The sequence below is a fragment of the Microtus ochrogaster genome, chromosome 1, assembly GCF_000317375.1.
Source record: "Microtus ochrogaster isolate Prairie Vole_2 chromosome 1, MicOch1.0, whole genome shotgun sequence".
Taxonomy (NCBI): Eukaryota; Metazoa; Chordata; class Mammalia; order Rodentia; family Cricetidae; genus Microtus; species Microtus ochrogaster.
In genome coordinates, this window is record NC_022009.1 from 21,162,162 (window position 1) to 21,177,935 (window position 15,774).

At 47.6% G+C, this 15,774-nt stretch overlaps 1 protein-coding gene across 2 annotated transcripts in view; it reads right to left on the reverse strand.

Annotated features, from left to right (window-relative positions):
- The window catches only part of Dpf3 (double PHD fingers 3), a 271,575-nt gene that overhangs the window by 154,342 nt on the left and 101,459 nt on the right, over positions 1 to 15,774 (reverse strand). The window lies entirely within an intron of this gene.

Here is a 15,774-nt window from a genome sequence, read left to right on the forward strand (position 1 = left end):
AGGAGGAGGAGGAGGAGGAGGAGGAGGAGGAAAGAAAAAAGAAATTTTTAAAAAAAGGAAAAGAAAGCGCCCTACAGACTTGCCTACAGGCGAACGTGATGGAGACAGCTCCTCAACTGACTCACTCTTTCCAGATGACTCTAACTTGTTCCCAGCTTGCAAAATTGTAGCCAGCATAATATATAAAGTGCTTTATTATTTTGTGAATTAATTTCCTTTTGACAATGCCACTATATTCTACTCTGTTGGGAAGGGACTTAGGTGGCCTCGTTTTGCAAATGTTTAGCACTTGAAGCAGTGGATTATATAAACTTTATGGAATTTTGTGCCCTTGGTTAAAAATATTGACACTTTTGAGTTTATCAGCTTTCTAAGCTGAAAAATGAATTATGGTTCCTCGTTCCATAATTACAGAACAGAGACAGCCCCCCGTGTAGGGGGATTTCTGTTTCTTCCTCTACTGAGACTCTTCTGCCGTGGAGCTCGTGTTATTGGCAAGTGGAATGGTTCTGAAGAAAGGCTTAAAAACCAAAGGCGCTCTCACTCAACTGCATCCCCACAGAACGCGAGAAAGATTCGCTTGTGCTCTGCAGCAGCTGCTACAAGAAAGAATTAGTTTTCTTTATGCTTTTGTTGGTGTTTTCTCAAACTTTTTTCTTTCTCGCTTCATTTGGATAAGCTATGATAAATTTAACCAGACATCATCTTAACAAAAAAAATCAAATCAGAAAAAAAAAAAAAGAACTACCATACTGTTTCTCACAGAGGCTCAGCCAGTTCACAAGACCACCAGCAATGCACAGGGTTCTAATCCCAGCCCATTCCACTATTGCTTGCTAGACAGCAAGGTTTTAAGCAGCCTTTTCTGATCTTTTTTTAAGTCAATGGGTAGATTCTACTAAAGATTTTTTAACTTTATTCTGATTATTATTATCATCATCATCATCACTAGTGTGGGAGTGTGGGGCAGGGCACGTGTGTGAAGGGCAGAGGACAACTTTGCAGAAACAGTTCTCTCCTTCCATCAAGGACGGAACTGAGGTCCTAAGGCTTGCTCCGCAAGCACCTTTAGCCCCCAAGTGATCCCACCAGCCTCCTGCCAAAGGATCCAAAGCAAACATCTTACAGTTGGAGAATACAGTCATGGAAGGTTCATCTGTAATTTAATTGTTGACAGGCCTCTGAGAAACAAACAATAAATCCCCACCGCACCCCACCCCCGCTCCCCTCCCATCCCCCACTCCCTCTCTTCACCTCTGAAGACTCCCCACATTCACACGGGAGGGTTAGCACACACAGAAGGTATCCCAGCAGTAACAAAACCAAGCTACCATCAAATCCTAATAACCACACAGCAGGAAATGAACTGGGGAGGGGAGCAGAAAGCCCATTAAAATGCTATAAAATGGAACGGCACATAATCTGATGTAATCAAAGATACTAACAAGGACCACAAGATTGATCAAAAATAAAGAACGCTTTCGACAAAGTATTTGCCTGTGTCGCACCAGCTTGAATGGTTCCCCCTGCTAAGGCGATGCATCTCAGAGGAACGGAACCATTTGCAGGCAGTTTAAGCCATGCGAGATGATACAGCGTGCCCAGGGTCTCCAGCAGCGACCACCCATGCCACATTGATGGGAATTGCTCAGAGTACCACAGGGAGACGGTTCCCATAGTCTGCTGTTTGTTTCAGACAGGATCTTACTACGTAGCCCGTGTTCCTACCTCAGCTTCCCCAGGGCCTAGGAGACGGGTGGAAGGGCACCACCATCCATCCAGGCTCATCCCATGACCTTTTCTAAAAAAGATGTTAACTAGTTCAACCTAAGAAATTCTGGTTAAGGGAGGGGAAAACAAAATTATAAATTGAGCCCAAAAAAGGGGGAGTGGGAAGGGTAAACTTCATCTCCTGGAACAGGATTTCTTTCTTCCAGATAGACTTCTGGAAGCCTGTACCAGAGAAATCCACAGAAAGATTTCAAGGCAAATTTCCCTGCCATGCTCCTCACTTCCAACAGCTTTGGCCCACATAAGAGGAACAAGAAAATGGGCTCACTCAGAATGAACAGTGAAGTTCAACATCTGTGCCTTATAGCGAATGGAGGAGAAAGCCAAACAAGGCTGGGACACAGTGAGACAGGAGCTGATCTCTGAATATAGTGTCAGTACTCACAGGCGTGCTGGGGGAAATGTGGATTCTCAGAAGTGTAAACTTCGTGTGAATGAAACATCTTATAAATATTAAATAACAGAGTTCTCGCCTTCCACCTTGACATGGGTTCCAGGGATTGAACTCAGGTCGTTGGACTTGCTCAGCAAGTGCCTCTAACCCACTGCGCTAAGGACTGGAGCCTCACAAAGTGACATCCCACAGCCTCTAGACCATCACCTGTCTCCAGGGAACACGTCATCTTTAAACAGACTGGGTGCTGGCAGTACTTGAAAACAAAAGTTAAAAGCCATTCTTGAAGATATGGCAGGAGGGGGAAAACAAGATTTCAACCTCCGGGATAAATGTAAGCAGCACTTCTCCAAAAGTTAATTAGCCAAAATCTTCACGGCGCTTTCTACACACGCTAAAAGAAAATCGATGGCCAGGTCTCCCAAACCCATGGAAAGCAATTTAAACAGAAGAGAAGACAAATGTCCTTTCCAATATGGCATTTAAAAATAAATAAATAAATAAATAAATAAATAAATAAATAAATAAATAAATAAATAAATAAAGTCCCACAAGGAAAGAATCCCACGGGGTGACATTTGTATTAAAGCCACAGGGGACAGAAAGGGCCAGGACGGGCGGCAGCATATGACTCATTCTATGGAGTTGTGACCAGCGTGCCCCAGGCTGGAGCAGGCATGGACCAAGCTCAGCCATCACCTGTCTGTACCAGACCATGGGGGCCAGATTACCAGTTCATGATTGATGTCTCAAGCTGGAGGAAGCTGGCACCAGGCAGGTTAGACTAATGTCCTCATCAAGAACTGACCCCAGGTCAGTAAAGGCTGCAATCAGAAATAAGAAGTAGTTGCTGGGCTCTGAAAAGCCTTCCGGTCTGGAACACCAGCCGCCTGGTTCTAGCGGACATTGTAAGGAGTGGGAGGTCTCTTTATGATCCCAGACCAACAGAGGGGTCCAGTCTAGCTCTGAGAACTAGACGTTCCTCTCCAGAGATTTCCAAGAACCTTTCTGGAGCGTTTCTGTGGGGAGAGGAATTCCAACCTCCTCTTCCGACCTCCTGTTCTAGAATGAGAACGTGTCCACTGGCTCAACTTCCTGTCTACTACCTTGAGATAAGGCTCAGGTTCAACCCTCCAATCAGACACTTGTCCTTATTGTCCCACAAGTTCTATGCTCATAACTAAGGACATGAGTCACGCCATACTTTGAAATACGTCCCCATCCAGATAAGATGGAACATGCCTACAGTCCCAGTATCTGTGACACCGAAGCAAAGGGATTACAAGTTCAAGGCCATCCTGGGCTATAGAACCAGTCTCTCTCTCCAGCAGGGACAGAGGGAGTGTTCCAAAACAAATCCCTCATCTTCTGCCAAGAGCCTCTTCCCTCCCCAGCTTTCATTCTTCTGGGAAGGGGAGTAAAGAGGGTCACTGCTCCCCACCCAGAGAGCAACTGACCCAAGGTCCCTCCTTTGCCCCCACTCCATCTGGCACTGAGTTCTGTCGCTTTCCCGAGTTCCTGTCTAGTCACTCATAATATGTGGCCACAAGTCCCCTGTTGCTGTTACAACAGGACCTTGGCCTATTATTTGTGCCTGTAAACAAGAGATAAGCAGTGCTGGCCAGTGACGTTTCTGATCCCTTCTTTCCTTCCACCGCCACCCTCTGCAGTGCCTCTGCCTGGTGGCCTAGCGCCCAGGAGCCCACAGTCCCCAGTCACCCACAGACACACGTTAAAACCATCTCCGGAGCGTGAACACCCTGCTCTTTGCATTTCAGCATGTGTAATGGGTGCACCGAGAACTCAGTTCCCACTCAGCTTTGAACAAACCCTCACAAGCTAGCTACAGGCAGGTGAAGGAACCATTTTATTTCCCTTGATGTCGTACTGTTCTTAGAGTGGCCCTTGAAAGAAAAGTCAGCTTAGTGATAGACTGAATGGTGCCACCCCATATGAAAAAAAGAAAAAAAAAAGCTGGTGTCCTGACTCCCAGATTGATAGCATTTGGAGATGGAGCATTTAGAGGTAATAAGGGCAGAGCCTGCACAATGGGGTGTGGATTAAGGAAAGAAGAGACAGAAGGGGGCAGAGGGGATAGTTTAGCCCTGGGAAAGACTTGTCTTACAAGCACAAAGACCTGAGTTCAATCCCCAGAAGCCACATAAAGAATACTAGGTATAGGGGCTTGGGGAGCACACACACTTCTAATCCCAGCGCTCTAATCCCAAATTGAGGCAAGAAAGGACCAAAAATTCAAAGTCATCCTCAGCTACAGGGCAAGTCTGAGGCTAGCCCAGGGTACATGAGAGCCCATCTCAAAAAATGAAGAATTAAATATATTAGGCCCCATATACACACATCTGAGGACACAACAAGAAGGCAGCCATATGTAATAAACCAGGAAAGGGGCCCTTACCAGGAACTTAACTTTGCTGGTACTGTAATCTTGAATTTGCAAACCATAGAACCAAGAAATAAGTGTTTCATTACGACAGCCAGAACTAGTGAACGGTGTTTGGACAGGGAAGGTTACTGAGATGTGAGAGACTCCAAAACCCTTTCTCCCCACTCTCATTTTCTTACATCCCAAACAACACTATTACTGTATCAGTTTAAACCCATGTAATGTTAACATGTGTCTTCCCTCCTGGAACAGAGCATCCACAGTGCCACAGCCCAGCCACTTAGGCTGAACACCCAACAATTCCCAGGACACATCCACGCCAGTGTGAAGGAAGGGACCTGAGTCGGGTAGGCCAGCAGCCCCCCAAATCCTGGACTTCCATGTGAGTCCCTCCCAGCACCCGGCACAGAATCTAGTACCATGCGGTCTCCAGGAAGTTTTGCTGTGTTGCGCTTGACCACCCAGGTGCCACTGGCACGGGGGAGGCACAGGGGAGGCCAGAGCTCAGGTACTACTTCAAGGCCTGTCTGCTTGCCACTTTGCACTTGCAAACGTGAGAACGTCTAAGGTCTCCCCATCCGCGCTCATCTCCCCTCCCCCAGCACCTGACTTATTGCAGCCATCTCTCCCTATACACACCAGAGCACTTTTCTCACCCATGCTGGTAGAAAGAAATCCCCCACCCACCGCAGGTGGGAGGGGCGGCAGTGGCGCCCTTTAATCCCAGCACTTGGCAAAGGCAGGCGGCGGATCTCAGTAAGTTCGAGGCCAGCCTGGCAAAAAGAAATCTCCCTCAAAGCTTCCTTTAGCCTTTTCCTCCTTGGTACCGATCTCAGAGTAGCTCCGAGCGATGTTCCAATGCGTCTGCCTGGCTGTGGAGGCTCTGAGAGAGCAGGCGAACACCAGGCTGGTTATCAGGCGGGACTGTCCAGCTCCACCACGTACCAGCTCCCCAGCCCCAAGCCATACTCTGACCACCTCCCCTGCGGTTCTCACAGACTGGTCTGTAGGCCTATGGAAGGACTTGATAATCTAGAATCCAGAACACACAGGCAGGGACGCCTACAATCCAGTCTTTCCTTTCTCTTCCCCTTCAAGAGCAATCCATTTCCTGCCACTTTGTGGCGATCATGCTGCCTGAGCAGGCCAGTCCTCTATGTGTGACATCCGGCCACAGAACCTTCACTATGACAGTGACTTTGAGGCTGTCAGAAACCCATTCAAATCTCTGACTCCAACCTGAACCTCAGGCATTAGAGAGCAAAGCGGCTGGGGCATGGTGGTTCCAGCCACGCTCCAGAGCCTTCTCTAAGTACCAGAGGCCACAATGGACTCATCTGTCACTCTATCCCAAAGCCGAAGACAGAGAGTCTACACGCCGAGTTGATAGATGAATACGTGCATAAGTAGAAGAATCAACCAAAGTTAATCTTCGTCTTACGATTTCCTACACAGAAGTAGACAGCCTTGTTCTTGTGCCCAACAAAACACTCACGTCCTTCCACCCACAGCTTGGGCAATCTGAATCGGCTCAAGCCTGCCTGAAATCCTCCCTCCTCTAGGATAGCCCCCAGGTTTATCCTGCCCAAAATGCTTCACCCTTCACCTCCATCAGTCTACCTAACTTTTTTCATTAAAATGTTGCTAGTCTGGAATCCTAGCCTGTGGCATGATACTGCCCACATTCAGGAAAAATCCTCTCTCCTGTATGGACCTAACCTATATAACCCTTCACGGATGTGCCTAGACGTTTGCCTCTTAGGCAGTTCTAGATCCTGTCAAGTGGACCGTCAGCGTTCATCATGAGAACCCTCTTCTCCAAGCCTCAGAAGCCGACTGACCACTGTGTAGACATCGGTCCTGCCCCAGGAGACATAGATTATCCCCACCTGTCCTGAAATGTCCCTCTATGCCAGGAACGCCATCACACCACCCTGCTCTCAGAAAACATGGTCTAAGCAGTAGTTTTCAGACTAGAGTTGGTGGAAGAAATCGATAGTAGCACAAGGCTGGAAGGTTGGTTCTGGTGCTGAATCTGGGGGTACGGAATGTGACCCACACACCTGCCCACTCCTGCACCCCGTTGTCTAAAAGAAGAGTACAGACTCTCTGGACACTGTGTTTTGAAGACAGAGCTGAGAAGCTCCAGTGACCGACTCTAACCCAGCTGGCTTGATTCTCATTGGAAAACCTCAGGAAGCTGCCTGGATTAAAACGAGAGCACTGACCTGTCTCAGGCCAATCCCCCGAAAGTCCTCATTCCTTGCAAATGTCCAAGAAGCCTAGTCAAGCTCTATATACGGTATAGACCCTGACATTCTCATTCATCCGACTGCAGCTCTGACCTTCATAATGGCCCGGAACAGGCACACTGGGGACAAGGGTGACAAAGAGTTTGAACCCTAAAACTCCTCGTGAATTCAATGCCATTCTGCGCATGTTCAGGCCCACTAGCCCCAATAAATCGCTCCTCCTCTGGTGAAGACTTTTCGGAGAGTTATTATGCAAAGCTGCCTAAGCAAGACGGAATTTATATTGAACCTGGCCATGATTTCTGAGCTGCCACTGGATGTTCTGATGACATACGCATCTCGGGGTTGAAGTCAGGGGACTGCCAAGGACAGGAGATTGGAGGCAGTATGGTTCCTGCCAGTAAATAATGGGAGAGGGAGGGGAGAGATGCTGTGAGGAAGAAAGAACCTAGCTTCACTTGCACCCAAGGGTCGCCTTTCAAATAGCATCTGGATGTGACAAAATGAATCTCCCCTCTGCGGGTTAAAGAATGTATTAAATGTCACCAACTTTCAAACATCAAACAGCAGCAGCAATGCCCCCTTCATGTAGGGTGGTTCATACCCGGGAAAGAAAACACACTGAGTTAAGGGATGGCTAGTTCCTTAGCTGGACATCATCACACGCCTGCGATCCTAGAACTCAGGAGGTGAAGCAGGAACAACTGGAGTTCATGGAGCCAGTCAAAAGGAAAGAAGAGAGGGAAAGGAAAGAGGAAGGGGAAGGGGGAGTGGGAAGGAGGGAGAAGGAGGGAAGGAGGGGAAATGTACCAAGAAGGGGAAAGAAAAAGAGACAAGAGGGGAGGGGAGGGGAAAAGAAAAGATGTCTAGATTATGTATTTCACAGCCTGAGTCTCTGCTGAAACCCCAGGAGAGCACCGAGATGTCCCCTGAGTGTGACTGCCATAGGAGTAGCTAGGTCATCAATTAGACCATCCTCAGTCTAAGAGAGCTCAGTCGTCTTTGCTGCTGAAGGCCACGCGCCTCGGCGCTGCCCTCCCCAGAAGAGGGAATAGGGTCTGGCATTTAACACAGCCACAAAGAACATGTTCTTCCACAGTCGATTCTCTACGCTGCTGCCCAAGCGACCTTTTCAAAACAGAAACCGGACCATGACATTCTCTCCTCTTTAAATCCCTCCAGCACCTTCTCATAGCGCTCAGAATCAATCCCAACTCCCTCCTGGGGCTACAGAAGCCCAGACCGTTGTCTTTCCCGCTTCATCTGTCTCCTCATGCTGGGTTCCAGTCCCTCTGTACCTCCTCCTCTGCTAAGATGCTCTCACCTCAGGACCTTTGTCCATGCTGCCACCTCCACCCTCACACACTTCTCCCACATCTTCTGGCAGGATTTAAATCCATTATGTAGAGTAACCAACCCACCCCACTCCTTCCTTCCTGACCCCTGGCTGTCTCATCTCCTATTTAAGTTTTTGTAACACTTTCCAGTACCAAAATTCTCTTTGCTGAGCCAGACTTGTTGTCGCACGCCTTTAATCCCAGTGGCACAGGAATCTCTGTGAGTTCAAAGCTACCCTGGTCTACAAAGAAAGTCCTAGGCTAGTCAGAACTACATAGTGAGACTCTGTGTATCAATAGTATCAATAATAATAAATTGCTAATATTTAATTTTAATATTTAAATATGATTATTAAATTTGTAGATTTAAATAAAGATAATTAATTAGTTAATTAAAATTTTTAAATTAATAAAAAACTGTATTTGTCTCCTGATTGTCTCTGTGTAATTAAAAATTAACCCTTGTGCAGCCAGGGCCCAATCTCTTCAGATCCCCTGTATCCAACACAGGAGTTGGGCTCTAGGAAAGTACAGGTGGTACCACTGAACAAATAATAGAAGATGTAGATAAACAGGAAGTCAGAGTAGAGGCCCCAGGACTTAAAAATGAGGAGTGCAGAGATGCCTCCTTACTTCTGACCACCCCCTGACCCGACCTGCCCAGTACAATGCACGCAGGACAGTGGGCCTGTCTCCAACTCCACCATCTCTACATGAATTTTGCTCATGACCCCACAATGCCACCTATGCACCCCAAACTCTGGAGCAAGTCCTGGTAAATAGTGCCCATTTATATTGGTCAATGCTTTATATGCCCAAAGGGATAGTCCATGCTCAAAACCAGTGCTGCAAACCAGCAAAATCAGAAAATAGTCTCCAATGTGACCATTCTGTTTCCCTTCAAGGGCCTTCCTCCAAATTAACCTCCTCTAAGGGTCCTGTCTCAGGTTGCTGACCCACGTCCTTGTCCTGAGCCCCAAACCTTCGGGTAGTGCCGGGGGCACTGCAGGCTGAGGGGGGGGGGAGGCTTGACAGGAAATCAATGAGAACTTGAAGGTTATCTGGAGGGCACAGTCTCCCCAGCAGGCACCTGCTGGGATGGGATTTGTGGTCCTGACCTCGCTTGGGGGCCTCTGCCCTCCTGTCAGAGTTGGTTAGGATCAGCCGCAGAAGCAATGCCCTGTGCACCAAGGGATCTTCGGGCTGCCCTTCTAAGGAACATCCAGACAAAGAGGCGTCTCCTTCTGCCTGCCACCAGGCTCAACAGCACCCCGTGTTCTCTCATGAGGTTCCTGAGGAAATCATCTCCAACTTGTCACCTTTAGAGGTGTATACTTATAAATTCCAAAGTCTATGCTGGACGTAGGAACCTGACTGTCCAGTCGTCATGTCCCTAGCTTCCCAAACCCTTGCACTCAAAATCTTCATCTGTCTTTTCCTGCTACCACCTTCTCCCCCATGTCGTCCGCCGCACCAAGAATCACTTAATTAACACATGGGATAGGAACAGAGCCCTCTGTCCAAGCCTCAAATCCAAAAGCTGAACAAGAGTCTAGGGTAAAAACCAGAAGGAAGAGCTGAGGAAAGAGTTGCACACCCTTCATTAAAACGTCAGGATGACAGCACACGCTGTGACCGCAGTGCTGGGGAAGCAGAAACAGGGTCTTCCCAAAGCTCTCTGGCCCACCAGTACAGCCTAAGCACAGACTCAGGGATCTATGAGATGTCCTGCCTTAGCCTCTACAAATAAGATGGGGCTGACCAAGAAAGATACTCAGCATTAACCTGTGGCCTCCACATGCCCTGTATACACATGCATGTACAGCTAACACACAAAGATAAATGGAAAAGAGACACACCCAGCATGGTTTCAGGCGATAATAGCGGCACAGCTGAGCTGACTGAGCACACACTAGGTGTGGCTGGCACTGTTTTATATGGTTTACATGCATTCATTTTATTTAATCTCATTCAACCCCACATCATCATCATCATCATGATCACACTATACAGATTTGCAAACCGTGGTCCACAGAATCCTAAGCAATTTGCCTTGGGGCCTAGCTGGCACCAGGAAGATGCAAGTCCAGAGGACAAAACCAGAATAATCACAATGACCTACACTTTCTTGGAAGTACTAAGTTTTTCTCAATGAGCATCACAGACTTGCTGAGTACTTTTAATTTTTTCATTGCTTTATGCCTCAGTTTTCCACGCCACCCAAAAGCCCAGAGCTACCTCTCAGTAACTAGGGGTTTGCTGGTTAGTGGTAGGAATTCCTGAAAAGAGAACATTAGAGAGTCATCTAAAGAGGTGTTCATCCCAAGTGTGAGCAAGAGGCCCTGGACTGTGGTTCTCTCATCTCATAAGAGACAAAGGACTCCCAGCCTGAACTAAAGCGGGAACTCAGACATCCCAGAGTTCTAGAAAGTGTCTCATTTTCTCCCTGGGTGCAGGGACTCAAACGTGGGTCCTTTGGAAGAACCGTATATGTTCCTAACCACTGAGCAATCTCCCCCAGTCCCTGCTGCCTGGTTTTATTGGAAAGAAACTCAGCTGCCAGTGAGATGACATGATCTGCCCCTGGCACCCAGAGGTGGAGCCAGCATGAGCTCATCAGACCAGACTCTTCACTCAGGGCTTTTCATACCGTTTATAGCAGGTGTCTGCAAACTACAGACCCTGAACCAAAGTCTGACCCTATAAAGCATTGTAAATAAAGTCAGGTCGGCAGAGCCACGTATAGACGTTTCCCTGATCCACTATTTTGTTTTTCACAACCCAAAAATATTCCATGGACATTCTAAAAAAGGCAAAGCCTAAGTTTTAATTTTTAGGCCATTCTGAGGTGTGTGATGAAATTTCATGCTGTCATGTTTGATCCAGTCCAGAATGTGAATCATTCCTTTCTCTGGCATTACCTCACCCTTGCATGCCACCAGACAGTAGCTTAGTAACTGTCACACTGACATTTATTGTCATCCCAATTACCAGATCAGCCACCACAGTATCAGTATCTAGTTATTGTTCTTATTTACTATTACTGTTCTTAATATCTGCTTGGTCTAATATGTAAATTAAACTTTATCACAGGTTTTAAATACTTTCTCATTGCTATCATCAAAGTCTCAAGCAGAAGAAACTTAGAAGAAGAAGAATTTATCTGCCTGTATAGTTTGAAGAATCTGTGGGGAAGGCCTGGTGGCAGGAGCAGGAAGTCACATGACATTCACAATCGAGAAGCAGGGAGCAATAAATGCCGGGGCTCAGCTCACTTTCTCCTTCTTATTTTGTCACAGACCCCAGCCCATGGGACAGCACCACCACATCAGGGTGGATCTTCTACCTCAGTAGACCTAGTCTAGAAACATCTCAGACATGCCCAGAGCCTTGTCTCCTAGATGAACCTAGAGCCTCTCACCTTCACAATCAAGATTAACCATAACAGGTGCACGCGTGTTAAGGCAGGACTGGGGTCTATATGACCTCTATCTAAGGTTTCAGGCATCCACGCGGGAACCTATTATATGGTTGACAGAGACCACAGGGCAATCAAAGCTCAAAATACTTCCCATCTGGACCTTTACAAGTCAAGTTCACTGGCTCCCCACTTCCAGCATAAACCTTGAATAAGGCAGACTCTCCATCTTGACGTTGGAAAAAAATTAACAAGGGAGGTCTAAGAGTCATACAGCTTAAGCAGATAGTTTTATAATTATCTCAGCTTGGTACAACTTAATAAAAACCCATAAACACAGCTAATAACAAGGAAAACACGCAGTAGCTCACCCTGCCTATTTAATAATCATTGTTAACTACAGCAAGCAAAACATCACTGAAAATTAATTTTTTTCCTAGGCTCCCTGGAAAGCCCTTTGTCATTTTGGAAATGCTGCTGGCCAGTGGATGAGAAGACATAGTTCACAGCTTCAAGGCCTTTGTTTTCTCCTGGTGAGTGGAAGCCTGGCTCTGAGGTAGCTAGGAAGTGAGTGTTGCCCTCCCGCTGGGGTGCCCTCCTAGAGCTTGGGGCTGTCGAGGAGATGATGCCTAGAGCCTCCTTGTCCCTCACAGTCTACAGAAGAGCAGGGTATGGCTTGGGTTGTGAGAGATTAGGGGCAGGGGAGTGATTCTGGCTCTGGTTCTGATACTGGCTCCTTCCCACCTCATTATTCCCTCCTCTCCAGAAGCAATCAGGAGGTATGCTCGGCTCCCAGCAGCCTGTTGCTGCCTCCCTTCTCTCCACAGAAAGAGGCCTGTCTCTGAAGGGATGAGATGGCTAACAGGGTGAAGCCAGAACTTAGTTACCCTGCATCTTCAGCCGGGCTGGAACCTCCTGGCCCCTGTCAGATGGAAAGATGTAGCTGCTCATAATGCAAAGGAAAGGATGTGTGCCAAGACACACTGGTGAGAGGGAAGGTGGGTGGGGCCACATGGGCCAGCCTGTCAATCACATCCACCCCCACCAGGAATGCTGGAGCTGGGAGTCTGCGGCAGGTGGAAAGCTTCATGGTGCCATGGCTAATCTTGGTTATCAGCTTGACCACATCTGGAATCACGAAAGACACAAACTGCTGGGAGCTATTGTGAGGGGTTTCCCCAGGGAGAGTATCTGAAGCCCGAAGACCCACCCTGAGTCCGGTTGTCACCTTCTGAAAACAGTCTAGAACAAAGGGCGTGGAAGAAGGGAGCTTTGCTACTGCCTGCTTTCCCTCATGGTCTCTGGCAAGTTTATCCACACTGTTGCTGAGGCTGCCTTCACTGCCATTGGAACCACCATCTTCAAGGTCCCCATGTAGACAGAAGACCAGCAGCTCTCCAGGAACTCTCTAGGACTCCAGAGCCAGGTTGGGACTGCTAAGATACCCAGCCTCATGGGCTGAGCAGCTATCAGATTCTTGGCCTCCGCAGTGTGAGATGGACATTTTTGAACTACCAGTGCCACATTCTGCAAGCCTTTAATAAATTCCCCTTTAATAAAATAACATATGACTCGATATAGATATAGATATAGATATAGATATAGATATAGATATAGATATAGATGTAGATGTAGATGTAGATGTAGATGTAGATGTAGATGTAGATGTAGATGTAGATATAGATATAGATATAGATATAGATATAGATATAGATATAGATATACACACACACACATACATTCATTCTCTCAATATTCATTTTCTCAGTCCTGTTCCTTCAAAGGACCCTGACTAATACACATGGCTAGGAAAAGGTTTGCACAAAAGAGTTCCAGTTAGCAGCAAGGTCCCGTGCAGTAATTACTGTTTCCCTCTCAAAAGTGTCCTTGCTTGGCTGATTGATAATTAGGTCCCTCCAATGGCAGGTCTAGACCTCTGTCACCCCAACACCGAGGAGACAAGTCAAAAGGTGACCCCGGAAGAACTGAGGTGAGTGGGAAGCTGTGCAAGCAATGGGGCGGGGGTGGGGGCGCGGTATGGCGGGACCCTGAAGGAAGAACCAAAGGAGAAACAAAGAGGCAGGAGGAGGCCTCAGGATGACAAGAGAGTGTAGCCTCCAGCACCACCCCTCCGCCACCAATACCTCCCAGGACAGGTTATCTCTGGAATTTATGCTCTCTGATAATTGCCTTGCAGAGGGTTCCACTTATCTTATCCAAAGAATCTGCCCGTCGCCAGACACATGAGGTTCTAGTTAATCCCATCTTCACTGCCCTCCACCTCTGTCTGCCGCCAGCTCCTGGCTCCCTTTCTCTCAGCTGCCCTTCACTTCTAACCTCCCATGTCCTCTGGCCTCAAATCTGCTTTTGCATCTCTGGACCAGGGAACATTGAGGGTGGAAGAATCTCAATAACCCCTAGCAGGTTTAAGGGTTTTCTGTGGGCTCACGAAGGAATGAGACGGAGCGGGGAGTCACCTGCTGATGAGTATGAAAGGCCTAGCAAATGGAGATTGTCCCAAAGGCTGCGTGGGACAGGCAAAAGCAAAGCTTTGGGTCCTGGGAGTTTTGCTGTTGTCATTGTTAGTTTTTGTCTTTACCTGCCTAATGCTATTAGGTCTGGTTGTTTTTCTTTCATCTTTCCTTTTTCTTTCTTGATGTAGCTCAGGCTGACTTCAAACTCTGTGTAACCAAAGATAACCTTGAACTTCTGATCCCCACGCCTCTCCTTTCGAGATGCTGGCACTACTGGTGTGCACCCCCACACCCAGTTTTATGTAGTACTGGGGATGGAACCTTGAGTGCATCTCTCTGTGTGCACTCAATCCAGAGACAGCAAGGGGGGCACAAGGGGACCTCGCTGGACAGCAGAAAGTTTACTCTCATGGGTAGGGGGATCCTCTGGTGTTGTCTTTGTTACTTCTCTTTGCCCAATTTAGACTTAAAGACAGGTCCAACAATATATATGTATAGAGACAGATGCACATACACACATATACCCACACACACATTGTATAGATATACATACATACACACATACACATGTGCATCCTCATGCACATTATCATACACATACACACATGAGCACCTTCATACACATAATCATACACACACACACACACACACACACACACTCAAATTGACCAAGGTCTCATATAGCCCTAGTTGGCCTTGAACTCCCTAACTGAAGAGGACTTTGGACCCTTGATCTCCTCTATTCACCTCCCAGGTACTGGGGTTAAAGCTGTGTGTCACCATTTCTGAGTAAGCCCAAATATATCCTTGCTGAATTCACCAGGTCCTCCTTGCCACACATCCACAGTCAGCAAGCGTGGGTGGCGGGGGGGGGGGGGGTAGTGGTCTCTTAGTGTGTTCTTCCCACCTGGGGCTTCCTCAACTGATCTGGAGGGCCCAGCCGGTGATCCAGGATGGATGCTTGTTGCAGACTTGTTTATTTCCCGCCTTCCTCCCTGGATGAGGAAGAGAGACGAGCGTGTTGAGAGTGAGGACGGAGATAAAATTAGTGTGAAGCCGCAGGAGCAGCCCATATGGCCTTTGCCTATGTGGAAATTGCCAGTGTCCTTAATGCACTGGCTGCGAGTGTGGCTGTTTCCTGCCTTCCCCTTTCCCTTCTGTCTCACTTCTGCGCGAGATGAGAATTTACCGCCAATGAGCCTCCTGGCGGATGACTAGAAAGACCTTGGCAGTCTCTCCCTTCCTCTGTCCCTCTGTCCCCAAGAGAGCCTTGTCAGCTTCAGTGATCCTCACCCAGCCAGTCCATACGGGCCAATGCTGCCTTGTTAAATTGCCTCATGGCTGTCGGGTGACACTTTCGGCTTCTTTCCTCCCCAAATCACCCTCAAGTTATGACTTCATTTGCAGCAGTGGTCAGAGAAGGGCAATTCTATTGATTTTCCTTCTTTTCCTGGTTTCTCTATAAATTAATTGGGTCTAATCATGTTTGCCATCCTATCTTTGGAGGGGATTAAACTTGCAGTGTTTAATGGGGGGGGGGGGCAGAGAGGGTTTTTGATTTCAGTGAGGATGTTTGAATTCTAGTAGCCCAGAAACTTGAAGCTGGCACTCTTCTTTTCTTTTCTTTTCTTTTCTTTCCTTTTCTTTTCTTTTCTTTCCTCTCCTCTCCTCTCCTCTCCTCTCCTCCCCTCCCCTCCCCTCCCC